This window comes from Dendronephthya gigantea, unplaced genomic scaffold (assembly GCF_004324835.1).
Source record: "Dendronephthya gigantea isolate DGI-Jeju-01 unplaced genomic scaffold, DenGig_1.0 000103F, whole genome shotgun sequence".
NCBI classification, from domain to species: domain Eukaryota; kingdom Metazoa; phylum Cnidaria; class Anthozoa; order Malacalcyonacea; family Nephtheidae; genus Dendronephthya; species Dendronephthya gigantea.
The window spans coordinates 415,432-434,475 of record NW_021163113.1 but is presented as its reverse complement, the minus strand read 5'-3'; positions in this window follow the sequence as shown (position 1 = coordinate 434,475).

Sequence of the window (19,044 nt, the reverse complement as noted above, 5' to 3'; positions counted from 1 at the left end):
TTCCTGTCGGTTTAAATGAAATCAAGAATTTCTTTGAACTGTATGGAGGGATGAACCTGATGTGTACCATTACAGTCTATGTTCAGTCTTGTGAGGACAATGGTAAGCTTGGTTTACTTATAATACATTTACAATCATTACGTATATTTGATATTCATGGTTCTGGATTTTGAATCTCATCTTGCAATATTTTTTTGTAAAATAAATATAAAGTTTACACGTTTATACAAGTTTACTGCATGTTTAGAAATTGAAAAAATGGATCAGGGAAATGGCAACGAACGAGGTAAAACTACTATGACCATCAACCAATATTAAAAAGTAATCGACTATTTCCTTTCCTTTGTAAATTAATCTCCTAAATGTTAAGTTGATTAAAAAAAATTCAGTACATCCAAGTACATCCGGATAGTCTTCATCGTGTCATTCGTCTTAAAACTTAATTTCAACTTAGGTATAACTAATGAATTACATTGATAAAAAGCAGTGACCTGTGTGGCATTCACAAGCCACTCTAACCCTAACCCTAACCCTAACCCTAACCCTAACCCTAACCCTAACCCTATTAATCATACTTTGCGCATTATGCATGGTTACCTAATAATAGTACAGCACTGCTACCTTGTTTTGAAAATACTGTGTGCGGGACTTTTTCGCCTGAAATTTCTTTCGAGAAAGGTCTTCTTCTAAAACAACCTTAATACGCAGAGTGTAAATGTCGAAAAAACGTCGACCTCCAAGAATGCGCGTCAAAGTTATACTTGAAATTGACTCTAGCTGCTTGTGTCACCCATAACACTGAATATAGCTCCCTCGTATACATAGTTTCTGATTGCAAAAAAGATATCCTCGTTCTATGGGACAACTCGAATTCTGTTAGCTCTAAATTCACCTCGGTTGTGAAAGAATTCCTTAAGACGTTTGTCGGAAGTGAAAAGCTGGGCGTGGAAGAACAAGGCACTCATCTTGGTTTAATCACCCTCTCGAACGACAACCGAACTGTGAAGTCGTTAAAAGTTGGGGAAATCAAGAACAAAACAGAGTTGATCCAGTGGTTGGATAGTTTTGAGTATGAAAATGGCTCCAGCGTCAATACGATTTTCATAAACAGAAAATTTGAACTCGCGAACAATGTAAGTTAATATATGTTTTACTTCCACAAAAAAGCATTTATTTTGAAATTAAATTGAAGACAAAATAATACAATTCCATTTAAAGTGTTAGAGTGTTCAATTTTTTAAAGATTTTTAACGAGAGTAGTCCAAAAAATGTCCGTCCGGAGGTGGAGGATGTTATTGTGTTGTTAATCAGCGCAGCACTCAATGCTTCAGAAAATCAAACAAAGCTTGTAGATGAATATACCAGAATAATAAAGAAGAAAAACATCAACATTGGCATTGTTGGCTTGGCTATCGGCAATGAAAATAAGGTCAAAAAGTTCAAAACTTATGTGGAGCGCGGGGCGTCACAAGAACTAATATTTGAGTCAAATTTGGAAGAGTTGGACAAAGTTGTGAATCAAATAGTTAATGCTTCGTGTGAGACACTGGGTAAGTAAAAAACAAAAGGTTTGTTAAAAAATACATTTTATCTTCTTTTCCTGTTCGTTTATGATTTCTGTATATAAAATACTTTACTTAGCTAATATCTGTCGCTGGCGGAGGTAGATTCTACGCAGTCTTTGAGTACTCTTAAATTTGTTTCTTGTATCGCGTACGTACTCTTTGTTTCGTGAAAACAATGCGTTTAACATTTTTCTCTCCAGGTGAATGCAGATGTAGAGATGGCGGTACTAATCAGTTTACTGCATATGTTAAACCTTATGAAAATCAAGGGTTGGTCCATTGGCCAGTACCCGAAGTTACGTGCTCTGATTTTAATGTCAGTCAGATCGATCCACCTGGCGTCACGTCCCCTGCGAATTTCTCGCTGGGCAAACACGTGATCACCTACTTGTACTCGTATAAACAATATGGACAGATTCTCGAATTTAAATGTTTTGCCAATTTCACAGTTGTCCGTAAGTGATGCTGTCCCGAGACGTTTTGATGTTTTTCTATCCACCTACTTTAGCGTGCATGCATTTTCACTAGGGAAAAACATTAAGATACAACTTCATGCAGTAAGGTAGCAAATAAAGGAAGGTTGAAAACGAAATCGTTGGTTTTCCACACGTTCTATAATTGTTTGAATTTTTGATTTAGGTTGTGATTGTCCATGCAACCAAACGGTGATTTCTCGTGCCAAAAAAGGACAGAGGTATATCTTAGTCAGTTGGTCAGAACCTGAGCCCGGATGTCCGACCACACCAAGTCCAGCCAATCCGGACAAAACCAGTGATCTGTTTTCTATTGGTAACTACACGCTGTACTACAACTACACGTACAACGGCAAACATCAAACATTTGGTATCCAATGTCATGTAAGAATTGTCTCTGTCACAGGTATAATAATGTTGTTAATTGGGGCTTGCTTTCATATAGTAGTAGTAGTGCACTCTGTTTTACTTTACTTTCTGGGCCGTTGCGAGTGAAATGAATCAGGGGCTAAATTCCTGAGCACTTATGGAGTGGAGCCCTTGGATGCTAATGAATTCAAGTGTTTTTTGGGAGCATGTCGGAGCATGCGCGAACCGTATAAAAGCGCCGTGATTACAGCTGTTTGCAGCTGTATGCAGGGTACAGCTGTCTGAAACATTTATTACGCTCCAATTATTATGATGAGAAAAAGTGAAAATTATAAAAATCCCGCTTTGTAAAATGAGTTGCACAGATAGCAACGGAATATATTGTATCTTCCAAAATTTTAGAATGCAAAAAGGATGTTCTTATTTTGTGGGACAACTCCAACAGCATTGGCAGGACACGTTACGAAATTGTGTTCGAATTCATGAAGAAACTTATCAGAAATAAAAATTTGAACGTGGGAGAAGATGGCACGCACCTTGGCTTCATCACATTCTCGGATGGACAAAGTTTAGATCCAGCTAGAAAAGAGCGGACTAAAGCGCTAAAAAAATATACAAGAGTATTGTTGAAAGTTGGCGAAATTACAGATTCGGAAAAGATTATAGATAACCTGGAGGGATACGATTATGACCGCGATTTAAGTGGCGAACAGACCCACACTGGCAGTGCATTCATGCTCGCACTGAAAGTAAGTAGTATCCCTTCACAACACTTGTTTAAAAATGCACAGCCTAACGTTGGGTAATAGCTATGTATCTCGTGAAATCGTTATCTCCAAAAGGTGACGACCAAGATGGATAGATTGATCATCGTTTTGATTATCTTTTTCAAGGAATTTAATAAAAAGAGTCCAAAGAATCATCGCGATGGGATTGACGACGTTATTTTGTTGTTCACCGACGGAAGACCGAATCCTGATTTTACTACAGGAAAAAAAAAGGACAGAAGGAATAAGAAAGCAGATCAAACGAAACCTGCTGACAAAGCTTCAAAAACCCTAAAAGAGAATAATGTTACTATTATCGGTTTGGCTGGAGGCAACGAAGAAAATATCAGAGACTTTCGATCTTACATTAGGAGATGGTCATCACCTAACCAAGTATTTGAATCAAAGTTGGAAGATTTGCCCAAGGTTGTAGATCAATTAGTAGAAAATTTCTGTAAACCCGGTAAGTATAGTGCTACACGCATTTGCTATGGCATTATGCAAAACAATTATTCACAGCCTAGATCCTAATCGAATATCAATATGTTGTTTGCATTCTTTTTAACGAGCATCAATTAAAAATACGTTAGTGTACGAATAAAAAAAATATAATGGCTCGGAACCTAACAGTCTTAGTTGAACTCGTAACTAAACCATTCTAACTTAAACACGAAGAGAACATGGTTGACTAGGACATGCATGCTTGTCTTTGATATGTGAATGCCGTTTTTAAGTTGGGGGGGGGGGTTCTGTGAAGCTTGTTTTTAAGTTGTGGGGGATGTTAATTAGCTCTTATACAAAAACTTCATATACAAAGTTTACATGTCAAACGAATGCATATTTCATATACCGGGAAATTGAATTTGTTCCCCACTCTTGAGGGATAGCATTGTCCCCTTATACAAGACCATTTCATTTACAAATGGCTGCATCTTACAGGAACAAAACCATGCGAGTGCCAGGGTAACTTATTAACAGTCGCGTATGTCAAGAATGAAGACAGCAAGTTTAGGTTCAGATGGAAAAAGCCAAAATTATATTGCGAAGATGGTGTTATTGTTCCTGAGCCCAAGGTTAACCCCGAAGGTGCCGAGTCCCCCATGGAATATGGTCCAGGGAGACATGAGATCACGTATACATTTTCGCCTTCTTCAGACGATGAAAAACATACTAATGTGCAGTGTTCTGTCAGAGTGAATATTGGCGGTAAGTTAGCATGATTTGAAGGCAGAATGGATGGGTCCGGCTATATAGGAAAATACAGTTATAAAGCTTTCTACAAAGTATTTTTTACCATAAAAAATTATTCGCCCCAATTTTTCACTTCTTTTGTGCTTTTGTGCACACTATTTTCGTAAATAAAACGCCATTCTTCATTTGTCACTGCGACAAAACCAACACGCAGCCATATTGAAAAATCTGCTTAAGTGATTATTGCGTAATAGTCCGAGGTCGCTCGACCAATCAGAGGCCAGAATTTATAGTAATACAAAATACCGCAGCGTGTATCAATGAATAATATCGTTTGTGTCCCCATTTATCATAATAGCCTAGCTTCCAGAGATGTCATCAATCGAATCGAAGAAGTGTTCAATTAAATAACAAATTAATTTTTTATTACCAAGACGTACGATGTGTGCGTCGATATACTTGTCTTATGATTTGTATTACTTTATAGTGTGTGGTTGTCCCCCACCCAGAGTAATTCGTGCCAAGGTCCAAGAGGGTAACACCAAAGCTTTCCTAAGTTGGTCAGAACCTTTACCCCAGCCTTGTGAGACCGTACCAAGCACATCCAACCCACGACAAAACAGTGGCTGGTTCTCTGTTGGCAGACATACTGTCACTTATACCTACACGCACAGCACCGACTTGCACAGTTATACGATGCAATGTCCTCTCCACATTGATGTCACAGGTTTGTTGGCAGACACTCTCTGTGTCAGAATATTTTTAGCGGATTTTACCGTCGACTGTTTTTTTTCTTTATTTTGGCGAGCACAGAATGCAAACCAATATCTTATGTTTTTTTCCTAGGTCTGTATTCAACCTTGAAAGATTGAGATTTTTTTCTTTTTATCGAAATATATAAATATATTCGGTTCATTATGTGTTGTTTTGATTCAATTCATAGCTATAAATATACTATAGAAATGTATGCAACCCCAGTTGTCTGGATAAAGAGATTAACATGTTTCCAAAAGCCCAAAGTTATTGCAAAATGTATTGTTCAGTTTATAGGAATGCAACAATTCAGTTTGTTTAGAGGCGAAAACACAAACAAATTTTCAAGGGACCAAAAATGCCTTTTCTGTGATCAAAAATCCCTTTTTGGAGAAGCTTATGCAGCTGTGAATACTATTTTAAAATCAAAGATACCTTTTTTGTTTCCTGCGATCGCGAATGCCCACGTAAACATGACCAAATCTTTTTGTAGAGCATAAATATAAACTACACAAGTGGTGTCCTTGGAACTTTGGGAAACTGTCCCTAGACATTCCCGTTTTATTACAAAAATGTGCCCCAGGGAGCTGGCGCACCCCCTCAGGCTTCCGAAAGGTGTATGTATAAGTTTATCACATATAACCCTGCTATCTAAGCATTGAGTAAATAATACAGGGTGTCCCCCAAAAAGTCCCCCTATTACTATGGGGAATCTATTTCGATGGCAACTAAAGTGTAAAGATGACATAAATTCTTTCAAAATCTATTTATAAATCAATTTGTGTGACTCAGCTGGGTTAAAGTTGAGAAATAAAAGGTAATAAACACATACCGACTGTTCATCTATTGTCGATGTTAAGTTCTCTCGACTTTGGGCTTATAACATTTACATCACAGAAACCACTTTCAGGATTCGAAGTCAACGTGTGACATTCCGCAGCTAGACTTTTTACGACCCGCTTCATATGTAAACGATGTCCAGATTTCGGGAACATTGATTGAAACTTAGCTTGATCGTCAATCAGATCACTCAGTATCATGCCATCAATGTCGTTTGCTATACGAAATTGTGAATTTTTAAATTTTTAAACAATTTGCATAGATGTTCCACTAATTCCATAGCATTCAAAGCAAAACAAAGGTATTTACCTAGACTGAGTGAATCGCATATATCCGCTGGGACCGATCTGCTTCTCATCAAGTCTTGCAATTGTATACAGGTTAGACTCTTCAGATCCATCACGTTGAAATTATTATTCAGAATAGTTTAAATTAAACAGCAGTGATAACGCAAAGAAAGAAAACAACAATTGTGTCAACAACAGTAAAATGATACCCCAAGACCCAAGCTGCATCAAACATTATTGCTTCTCATTGGTTCACTAATCATAATAGGCCGGCAATTACCTATTAATTTCCTGCCTTGGGCGTGCTTCCATATTCTTTCCGTCGATTTCGACAGTTCATGGAGTGGAATTCATGATTGGTGGCCCCTTGCAGCTTCTGGACAGAGATGAAGATTGTGGAAGAGATTACCCCCTGTACACTCTATTGCATGGATGAAATAATCTTTATATGGAATGATGAAAATTTTTCTATTGTCAATCTTCTCCATGTAACATCATTTTGGCATCATTACATGGGATATAAAGTTGGTAGAAGCTATGAGAAAAAGTTGTGTCTCCCAACCAACTTCCATGGCATCGGGTTTTGAATTTAATAAAAAAGGAAGGGAAATTATTTATTGTAGAAAGGAACTCTAGAATGATTGAGGAATTACTAGTGTGACGCTATAAAGAAACAGTGCTAAAAACATGATTTGCCACTTATTGTAATGATTATTATTTATTAGTATTATTTATTGTGTTAACAGTTTTCCTACATGAAAATCGTTGTTCAGAAATATTAATCTAACCCGACCGGCGCACGGGATAACCACGTGAACATCTGGTTGTATTTTAATCCACGCGTAATAAGCCCATACACAGGCGTTCGCCCGGCTGAGGGTTGCAGAAAATTGGTAGAGGCATAATACAAAGACCTGCAAAAATCAGTAGGAAGTGGAATAATTGGAGAATTTGAACGAAATGTTTTAGAATATCCGCCATTCTCAACTGAGTCCGCGATTGCTTGATAGAAAGTCGCGTTCTCTAGTGGCGTTCTCTGGTCTGAGACACCTTAAAAAACTCAGCGACCATTTTATAGTCCGCGCAAAAGAAATAGCTAATACACTACAATAATTTACTAGTCTTGCTTTCGCGACTTGTCGTTTATGTTGGTTATTATTATTATTATTATACATAAAACATACTCCCAATAGGGCTTTTCAGTATGTACTAACAAGGCTAAAAATAGGTATATTTCTATCTACAATTACGTTATTGACTATGCTATGTTTATAAAATATGTTTACAATTAAGAGAAATCCTAGTTATATAGTTATACTAAGATTTTAATACTTTAACTAAGATAGGTTTCCGTTAACGTTATTTGTTAACATATTTTTCTTTAAGTGCTTCTTAAATGTTTTAAAAGGTAGTTTTTTAAAATCTTTATCTAAAATGTTCCAGATTTTTATTGCTCTATAGCAAAAACTTCTTTGACCTGATGTTGTTTTGCATGGGGGAATGTCAAGGTCGTCTTTATTCCGGGTGTTCTTGTTGTGAACTGCATTTCGTTTTAAAAACTGGTCACATAAGTACGGCGGTGCAAGTTCGTTCATGCATTTATAAGCCATTAGTGTATCTCTGTACTGTAAATGTTCCTTGACTGGGAGCCAACCGATCGCCTGTAGTACTGGTGTTATGTGGTCGTATTTCCTTGTATTTGTTATGATCCTACAAGCAAAATTTTGTACTTTTTCGAGTTTTTTTATGTTTGTTGCCGATGTATTCGACCACACCGTAGAGCAGTAATACAATCTGCTCATCACTAGGGCATTGACAATCGTGTGGAGGGTTTCGCTATCGAAGCTGTCCTTTACTCTATTTATTTGGTACAGTTTTGCCATTGAAGATGATATGACGTGTCGTATATGATGATCATAACTTAAATAACTGTCCATGAATAGCCCTAGGTCTTTGGCGTAAGAGGAAGGTGTGATCTCTTTTCCTAGGAACGAGATAACCAGTCCTTCAGTAAGGTTTCCGATTAACTGTCGAGTGCCTATTAGCATTAATTTTGTCTTTTCAGGGTTAATTAACAGCTTATTTGCGAAACACCATGTTGCAATCCTCTTAAGATCCTCTTCTATGTTACTTTTTGCATCGATTATATTCGTGATTGGAAAGGACATGAATATTTTCGAATCATCCACAAATGATTCTAACTTAGCTGTTTTTGGTGCTGTTGGAAGGTCGTTTATATAGATGCAAAATAACAGAGGTGACAATATTGCCCCTTGTGGGACGCCATGAGTGATTGAAAGAGTTTCTGATACTGCAGAGCCAATGCGTACGTATTGCTTTCTGTCTGAAAGGTAGCTTCTAAACCAATTTAGAGCCTTACGAGATACTCCAATATTGCTTAGTTTTTGAAGCAATATTGTGTGGTCGATGCTATCGAAGGCTTTGGACAGATCTAACAGAATAAGGGCAGATAGCTCTTTGTTATCCATTGCGTTCAGGAAAAAATCGTTTACTAATATATTGAGGGTTTCCGTTGAATGGTACTTTCTGTTTCCACTCTGGTGTGCCGTAAGGTGGCCGGTCCGGTTTAAAAAACTCGTGAATTGATTTAAGGCCGCTTTCTCACATACCTTCGAGATTACATTGAGCATTGAGAGGGGACGGTTGTTGGAGGCTATTTCGTGATCCCCTTCTTTTAATATTGGTATGATTTCTGCTATTTTCCAGGCTTCTGGAAACGTATTAGTTGTAAATGAACTGTTGATGATATCCGTCAGGGGGCCTAAGATTACTTGGAGGCAGTCTTTAATAGTTCTCATACTGATTTTGTCGGGACCTGGTGATTTATTTGATGGCATAGATGTTAGTATGCGTTCAATTTCCGCACAGGTAACAGGTATGAAGTGGAATGACTCTTCGATCGGACATTGTAGGTTCTTGATTTCACAGGCAGACATGGAAGATATATTGATGTTATTATCTAAGGCCAGTTGCGTAGCTGTTTCGGCGGCTGTTATCCCTACTGACTGGAAAAAACTGTTAAAATCGTTGGCAACCTCTTCCTGGTTTTTGCTGTATATTGGGGTTGTTTTGTCTCTAGACGGAATGCGGCTATGAATTACTTTCCAAAGTGACCCAGGTTTGTCTTTATGTGTATTAACTTCAGTGCGGACGTAGTCTTTCTCTGCGACTTTTAAGGTGGATTTGATTGATTTTTGGACTGTTTTAAAGTTCTTCCAGTCCTCCATTTCTCGTGTCTGTTTGTATCGACGATGTAGCTGGTCTCTGTAGATCATTTGTTTTTTGATGTCAGCAGTAACAAATGGACAGGATCGACGTCGAATCTTGACCTCTTTAATTGGAGCATGGACAGCCAAAGTAGTAGAGAGGACATCATTAAGTTTTCTGAGTTTTGAATTGACATTGGAATCGAAAAAGATAGAAATGAGTTCTTGTGATCTTGTACCAAGATGGGTAATGAACTTTGAACTATCATAGCTTTTATAGCTTCGCGTCAGGATGCTCTGTACTGATGGCTTAGGAAGTTTCATGTTTAACGCGGTGTATACTGGTAGGTGGTCGCTTATGAGTGTGTCCATAACACCACTTTGATGGACAAGGTTGGGTGATGAAGTTATGATTACGTCGATTAGTGATTCACAAGTGTTTGTGATCCTGGTTGGTGAAGTGATCAATTGCTTTAAGTTCATCTCGTACATGAAGTTTTCCAATGCTGTGGTCTCAGCGGTGACCTTCATGGTGTTGCAATTGAGGTCTCCCAAAATAAATATGGGTTTGTCCTGCATGGCGGCTTGCATATAACTTGCTTTTAGGTTGTTTTCTAGGCAGGACGGCGGGCAGTCTGGTGGTCTATATGATACACAGAGCAGGATAGATCTTAACTTTTTAGTCTGAAGTTTGAGCCAAAGCTGCTGGAAGTAATCGGTGGAAACTGATGATATTTCCTTCAGTACGGTGACCTTAATATCACTCCGAATGTACGCAGCTACCCCTCCTCCTCTTTTGTGGAGGCGGTCTTGGCGATAAATTTTATAGCCCTCCAAGTTGATCTCGGCATTTGGTATGGTTGTGTTTAACCAAGTCTCTGATAATGTTATTGCCTCAATCCTTGTCTTTGAAACAAATTCGGCGAATTGGATCCAATGGGAGGTATTTCGTAGAGACCTTATATTTAAGTGTACCAGACGGAAATGGGGGGACTTTGAAATGTTATAATTTTGCGGAGTGTCCCGTTCTATACTAAGGTCTTTCAGGGTCGAGTGTTCATTCCAAGACCTGCCTTCAGTGGTAGGAATGTCGATCATATTGGGATTTCGTAAAAGCTTGTTTTGCTTGGTATTTCGTTTGTTAATTAATTTAACATTGTGATTCGTAATCCTCACAGGTATCGGATAGACTTTATCAGGATTTCGTGAGGGATCGACGTGGCATGCATCGTTATCTAGACCCATGTTCCATTCTGGTCTACAGTACGATTGATGGGTTGGTAGGCTTGGCGGAAGTATTGTTTGTAAATGGGTGATTGGGGACGTTGGCTCAGAGTTGACTGCTGTGGGTGGTGTACATGGAAAGGCGGGAATTGGTTCTGGCCCAATGACTGGTAGGTAAGTGGTTTGTTTAGGCAATGTGATTGGTACGATGGTAACTTCCTTAGGTGTTTTACCTGATATGGTGGTGGGCTGTTTACACGTGTCCGATATTTGGCCGGTGTATGGTTTGTCAATCTCCGGTGAAAAGGAGGCCTGTTTCTGCGATCAGATTTCCGGCGGTTAGCGCTGTTATTAGTGTTGGCTTTTGGTGGAAAGTCCGCCGGTTGTCCTGTCTACTCGAGCCAAAGGAGGACTTTTGGGATTTTGGGTTTTTTGTAGAAATGTGGGGCCGATTGGTTTGAGTGTAGTTACTGGATACTTTGGTTTCTTTTGGATATGTGTTCTTATGTATATCTCTGTGTTTCGCTTTATATGAACGTAGCTGTTCGTTCAGATGGTAGTGGGTGTATTCTTTGCTTTGTTGTTGTCTATATGACCTGATTTGCATCTTTTGATCTTTAATCGCTCGAGTATTGCCTTTGTTTTTATATGAAAGAGGGGTGGGTTCTTTGTGCATATGGTCGTTATCATTAGCCTGTTTGACATTTGGATTTGTGGGGGCGGTAATTGCCGGATTTTCCTCGGCCTCGTTAGGCTTGCAAGTTGAGGGTATCGTATCTTCGAGTAATATGATGTTAGGAATTTGATCTTTATCCGGATTTAGCTGTCGTTCGCCTGTTCCTTTATTGACCATACGTTTGATTTCAATTAGGTCTCTTTCCATCTGTTTTATTTTTCCTGTTTCCTTTGAGAATTCTTGCATTTGCAATTCAAATTTGTTAATGTTGTGGCCAGGGAATGAACGACCTTCTTGTACGTTTGCTAAAGATTGTAGGGCATCGGTTTTTGATTGTAATATCTCGATATCGAGTCTAATACCGTCGAGATCAGTTGTGATTTGAGTACATGAACACTGATCAGAAAGTTTTTTGGGTGGCTCGCTACTTGCTCCGCTCTCGTCATTCAAGCGTGGTAGGCCAAGGCCAAGCGTTGCTTCGCCCATTAGGATGTTACAAAACTGCTTTTTGATTCTATTGGCTTCTCTGCCACTGAGTTGGAGCTTCTTCTGTTTTCTCCACCACATTATTGTCGTTTGGCCATTGCTGTAGGATTTTCGCTCGTCTCCCGGTGATTTCCAAGTACCGTTAAGATCAATATTCAAATCTACAAATCGTTTGAGAGATTCGAAATCTCCTGACCAGGAGAGTTTCAAGTGGGAGTTTAGTTCACCACAAATGACGTTGTTATCGTTGTTTGATTGTGTAGAATCGATATCTCCATCCGATGGTTGGGAATTACTGTTGGCATTCGAGTTAATCGAAGAGCGCAAAATCTCCTGGCACTCCGCCATGTCGTGTCAATACTCTTTTAAAATGCTGATGTCGGATTATAACCTGGTGCGCTAATCCTTAATGAGTAAATGTGTGTTTGTGCACAAATCTGAAAGTGTGCTATTATAGAAACGTTTTATAAAAAGGTGTGTTATTAGGAATAAAGTTTGCAAAGGTGTGCTATTCCCTTAATTACAAAAAGGTGTGTTTTTGCAAAAGTGTGTTTTATAGAAAGGTGTGTTCTTATATAAGGTCCAGTGTGTGTGAGAGTGGGTATTAAAAAATTGGTGTGTGTTTTTTAACAGGTGTGTTGGCTCAGGTGTGTGGTTTAATTTAAAAGGTGTGCGAAATTAGCACACCTTTATGAAGAAAGGTGTGTTAAAATCTAAGGGCAAAAGATGTGCTTATGCATGTGAAAAGGTGTGTTATATAACACAGAAACATGTGCTGTACAGCATGCGCACCTTGGTGTGTTCAGACGTGCTAAAATTAATTTCTCATTATTCATAGCACACCTTGCGTGCTAAATAACACAGCAGTTGTAGAAGAAAAGTGCAAAGAAAAGTACAAAAGTAGTTTCGTGGACTATTTTGTTAAAAAGAAGCCATTTAACAGGGGTGGGGTGTCTTAATGTTTGCGCGGATGAGTGTTTTTCTTACGAAGCAAATTATTAATAATTTGCCAGCGTTCTCTTCGACAACTCTGACATAGCTTGAATAATTCTGATATCCTCTCGGCCTCTTTCAATTATTCTCAGTTGATAATGTGGTAAAATAATTTATTAATGCGATTTACAGTGGCTATTCCGCTACATTAGAGTCAACCTTCTGTGATGAAACGTAAATCAGTTTACAAATAAGGACGTATTCAGGCATTGGTTTTGTCATATATTATTTTAAAAAATAAGATTTTAAAAGAAACACCAAAGAACGTTTAAACCAGGACAAGAGGTAGAAGAGCCAGCGCAGAAAATATAAAGTCACTGTCGTTTTTGTATGTAAGGCGACAGAATAGATGTCTGACTCTGTCATGTATATATATAATATATCGTTGGAGAATTCGTACATCATATATTATTTACATATTTATAAATACACAGTATGTGAGTATATCGGTACTTCTTCTTCCCCAGAGAATTTGCCTTGCATCGAAAAATTAATAGTATATGAAAATCCTAAAGCCTCAATAGATGATAGAAATTTTCAATGTAAATACGTATGCAGAATCTGCGATCGCACAAATATTTTGCAGTAGAGACTTGGCGACTTGTGAAACGTCTCCATCGAAAGCATTTCGGCTATTTGCTTGATCTCCTGTACAGTAATACAGCGTGAAGATAAAATAACTAGAACGTTCCTACGTTCAGCTTTTATATTTATATATTTGCCAATATTTTCTTACACGTATAACTATAGTAGTTAGTAAATAGAACGGCTAAAACATATTTTCTGAAGGGATAAATTTATTATTTAGTTTTAGAAGAGCGGAGCGAACGCAACTTACCAGTGGACGGGTATTCTAAAATACATAGCCAAACCCGGCAATCGGTCTCTCGCCGTTGTCGCCATGCAGGATTAGTAATTATTCCGGCGTGAGCGACGGAGTATAAACAAGGGGAACTAAGGGGAAATTTCGTTTTAGACAAATCAGCAAGTTTGTTCACATTTTCATTAACCCATGCAATCAGAATGCATAAATTCGTCGCAATTGTGTTTTGGCGCGAAATATACTAGTATTTGAAAAGTGAAATGCTCATTTGTACCCAGGAATTGACTGGATGCAACGCTCGTTAAAGAGCCTACGTGACCGTATTTATCTACGTCAAAGTTTTGTCTCGCAAGAGTTGTCGTGCACTGCTCGAAATCTTTGGCGAATTTTCCGATGCGCGATTTGATTTCGCTCGCATGACACGGAAATTCCTGGAATAAACCGTTCTTTTGATGCTATTTGATTAAGTTTAGGTGTAAATTGGGTCAGAATATATTTAGTACATGTAGATTCTGGTTCTATTTTAATAATGTCGTTGCTATTTTGCCGTTTAAAGATGTGGTCATGTATCGCGCTGACACGTTGCACACGATTAAGGAATACGATCAAACACAACACGAACTAATTCGCGAACACATTACACATATTAACGGCTAATATAAGCTCTAAGGTTATCATGAACGAAAGCTTTTAATGTAAGCCCAAATTCTAAATATAAGACCAAGTAACAGTCATATATATGTTCCTATGTAGACATATCATGTAGACATGTACGATGTGCTTCTGAACGTCGAATAACATTTATAGGTTCACAACGCTTTTGTACTTTTAAAGCACGATGTGCTGTTTGAATATCGAACAGCATTTAGATTCGCAAGGCTTCTGAATCAATGAGTATGAACTGTAGTGTTTATGGTTCAGAGGCTTTATATTTAAGACTGGCACGTGCCCGGCACGCCGGAGAGTTAACTCCGGGCAGGCGTTCATAAGAAGTCCAATTTTGATTTTAACGGACGTGGAATGGGACTCAAAATGAAATGCACCACCTCCCTGTATACTGAAATTATTTTAATTCTTCATTTCTCTTGACATTATAGCTGTTATATGTCCCCCTCTAAATTCTATGAATAGGCATTTACTCATCTAATGAAAAGTTACCCTACACCAATATTGATCACTTCTATTCTCGAGTAGTTTGTCTACTACCTATTCTTTCTGCATCTGTTCGATTACAAGACTTTCTGATCAGGACTGTTTGTAATTTGCGTTTGTTATGTATTAAAGCAGAAGAACGGCATGCATGTAGCCAATCACATAATAAAAAAGTGGGAGATGGCTTTACAACTATATAACATGCATTAGTGTCAGAATTAGCTAAATAAAACAGTATTTTTTGGAATGGCGCATGCACAGGAGCAATATACAATGAGGATAGTCGAGATATAGTTTAAAAACGTCACAACTTAGACAACAATAGGCAAACCGACTGAGAAGTTAGCTGGGCAGCTCAGTCGACGAAAGAGCTTTCAAAACGAGGTGTCGTCACAATATCGACTACCGCGAGTATATGTCAATCGCAACCTAGCCTACAATCAATGGCGTCGCCAGCTTGATAAGTAGGGGGGGGGGATTATATATTCGTGTTTTACATTATTAATTTCTTTTGAAATTGATTGTTTTAACGGTCTGTAAACATGAATATATGAATATGTCCACCCAACTTATATCGATGCTGTCGACGCCACTGTCTACAACAGACAAAAACCTTGTCAGCTGGGAAACTCATTCAGTTAACAAAAACGCTTTGAATGTTATTCCGTCGTTCCAGCCTGAAAGCTGAACACTGTTGATCCTTTTTCCTAATTATAACAGAACATCAAAAATAATCGTGGTACGCAATATTAACAGGTAAAAAGTATAGGATAGAAATACATAATGTAGACCTTATTTCCATGTTTACATGTTGTACAAGCTATATGCATGGCATAGTGTGAAAATACGGTACTTGACCGGAATTTATTTTTTTAAAACATATCTTAGACAATCACAATTTTGACTTCGAAATTTCCAAGGCAATTAATAATATTCGCAGTTTTGATTTCCCGATAAGCTGCAGAACTTACCTCACCTTCACCTTTTTGAATATCAATCGAACTAAACACGGACAAAAAGCTTGCAAATAGGGTCGTTAAAGAAATAAATGCATGAAGAAAATATTAACTATTTCGCTAAATCATCCTGGTAACAACTTGGCATGAAACTAGTCGAGTGCATACAAGTTTGTTAATATATAAGTACGATTTCAAAATAATTATATCATTTACGATTAATAAAGCTACATATATGTTGTAATACACTGCCCTGGGGTGAAATAATAGACAAACGTAAAACAATACATCACAGCACATTATTGCAGTTTCAAGCGCTATTAGAACTTAGGATCCAATATCAAACTTCAATGGTGACAATGTTCGAATTTCAAATTTAGTTGTCCGTAGTGTCGATGCGACGTATAAATGTTATGACAGTTTGTTAATTTTTCATATTTTCATATATATATATATATATATATATATATATATATATATATATATATATATATATATAGAAAAAGTAGAAAAAATAACGAACGTATATTAATTATATCTTCGGTGGATTGTAGTGCGGAATGGGACTCAAATTGAAATGCACCACCTCCCTGTATACTGAAATTATTTTATTTCTTCATTTCTCTTGACATTATAGCTGTTATATGTCCCCCTCTAAATTCTATGAATAGGCATTTATCAATCTAATGAAAGGTTACCATACACCAATATTGATCTCTTTCTTTCTCGAGTAATATTTTGTCTACTAGATTCTTTCTGCACGTGCCGGTTTGATTAAAAGAGTTTCTGATCAGACTGTTCGTAATTAGCGTTTGTTTTGTATTAGCAGAAGAACTGCATGCATGTAGCCGATCACGTAATAAAAAAGTGGGAGATTGCTTACAACTAAAAGTAGTGTCAGAATTAGCTAAATAGAACAGTATTTTTTGGAATGGCGCATGCACAGGAGCAATATACAATGAGGGTAGTCAAGATATAGTTAAAAAACGTCAAAACTTAGACAACAATAGACAAACTGACTGAGAAGTCAGCTGGGCAGCTCAGTCCACAGAAGAGCTTTCAAAACGAGGTGTCGTCACAATAACGACTACCGCGAGTATATGTCAATCGCAACCTAGTCCACAATAGACAAAATCCTTGAGAAGTCAGCTGGGAAACTCACGCTTTGAATGCTATTTCGTCGTTACAGAAAGCTGAAGATTGTTGATCCTTTTTCCTCACCCGAACATCAAAGATAATCGTGGTATACGCAGTATTAACAAGTGAGAAGTATACGGTAGAATTACATAATGTAGACCTTATTTCCATGTTTACATGTTTCACAAGCGAGTGCATTGTGTGAAAATACGGTATTTGAGCGGAATTCATTTCTTTAAAACATATCTTAGACATTCACATTCACAAACTAAACACGGGAAAAAAGCTTGCAAATAGGGTCATTAAAAATAAATGCATGAAGAAAATATTATTTCGCTAAATCATCCTGGTAACAACCTGGCATGATATTAGTTGAGTGCATAGAAGTTTGTTAATTTATAGGTACGATTCAAAATAATGATATTATTTACGATTAATGAAGCTACTTATATGTTATAATACACTGCCGTGTATATATATATATATATATATATATATATATATATATATATATAAAGTAGAAACGCTTCCTACTTTTTATCTGTTCGCGCGAATAAATTTTCTAGTGGAGATCGAACGGGCTTTAGGCAGAGCGACGGTTTAGCGAGCATAGTTCTGGGTGGCGAATAATAACAATGAATTTAGAAAACATAAAATCACGTATATAGAAAAGTTTTTATTTGCAAATTTTATAAAAAAATAAGTGTCTTTACTGTTCGTGGCTTATGTTGTTCTAGTACTATTTAATATTTACTTCAATAATCAGCTTGCCTGTTATCACATTATCCATTGCTCGAATCGCATTTGACGCGATCAGGATGCGACGTATATTTTATTTCGTAGGCCTTAATCTAGTTTGAACGCACGCGCATGTACTTAATTTATAGTACCAACCCAAACGTCCATTAAATAAAGCTGGAAAAGGCTCATTTACATCAATATGGTTACACATTACATCATTTACACACTTGGTTAACGTGGGCACGGCTTCACGCCGTCTTGTCGACCAAAGATTAGAACCTTTTAGACTTTACACTAAGCAGGAAACTTCGAAAAAACGCACCTCCGCGCTTATGGCAGGAATTAAACATTTCTCAAATGTTGGTTTTCATCACAGGACTGGAAAGTGAGCGCAATAGAATCGCGAAGGAGTGCTGCACGAGGCCGGCTGTTTCAAGCGAAATGCAGTTGACGTTTACTTTTAGATAGTCGAAGAAATGAATGCCAAATTTTGGAATAGCTGACTGTAACTGTATAAATTATGATATATAGGTTAATTTCTAAAACCAGAATCAAAATCGTCTGTGCAGTACAGTCACAATCTAATCTTTGTCGCGCTGTCAACATTTCAGATCAATTGCATATACTCACACTTCTGGTATGATAAAAATGCTTGCTATTATACGATTAGTTGTAATGTTGCATCGAATAAATTATCGTTACGCCATTACACTTCTTTTATTCGCTGGAAAAACTTTAAATGCTTGCATATTTTTATTATTTAACACGTGGGCCACCAAATGAATACTAAAATATGGGAAAACTAGCTCTTTCGATTTTGCTACTCACCTAGCTTTTTCAAATATGACATATATTAGGATTCACACTTCTACGTGTGCATACGTGCGTATGAAAAACGCGTAAGTGGAAAGCGGTCTTTACGAAGTACTTTGTTTGTTCTCTTTCCAAATGTTATAATTGTGAGGCTTCTTTGACAAGGGCATATTGTAATTTAAATTTTTAATGTGTGTCAGTTATTTATATTCTTCGTGAAATATATTTTCCGCTTAAGGTGAGTAACTGAGTAACAGCTAGTAGACTTTCCTCTCATGCTTCTTCTATGCAACGAAAAGTAACAAAACATTTTCACGATGTTCCTCGAAAGGTTTTTCCGTCATGATAACGATGTGTATTCTGTAATTCTGTGAATTTGTGCGCTAATTTTTCTACTGCAATGAAATCCAATTACAATTCATGCATGAGGCCCGTTGTTTCATGATGAAAGCCAGGTTTAACTATAGATAGTGGAACATTGCAAATATACAAAATAATAATCAGCACGAAAAGTGTAATTTAGTGTTATGAACCCATAGGCCATGCTTTCGAGCCCAGGCAAGTGCGCAAT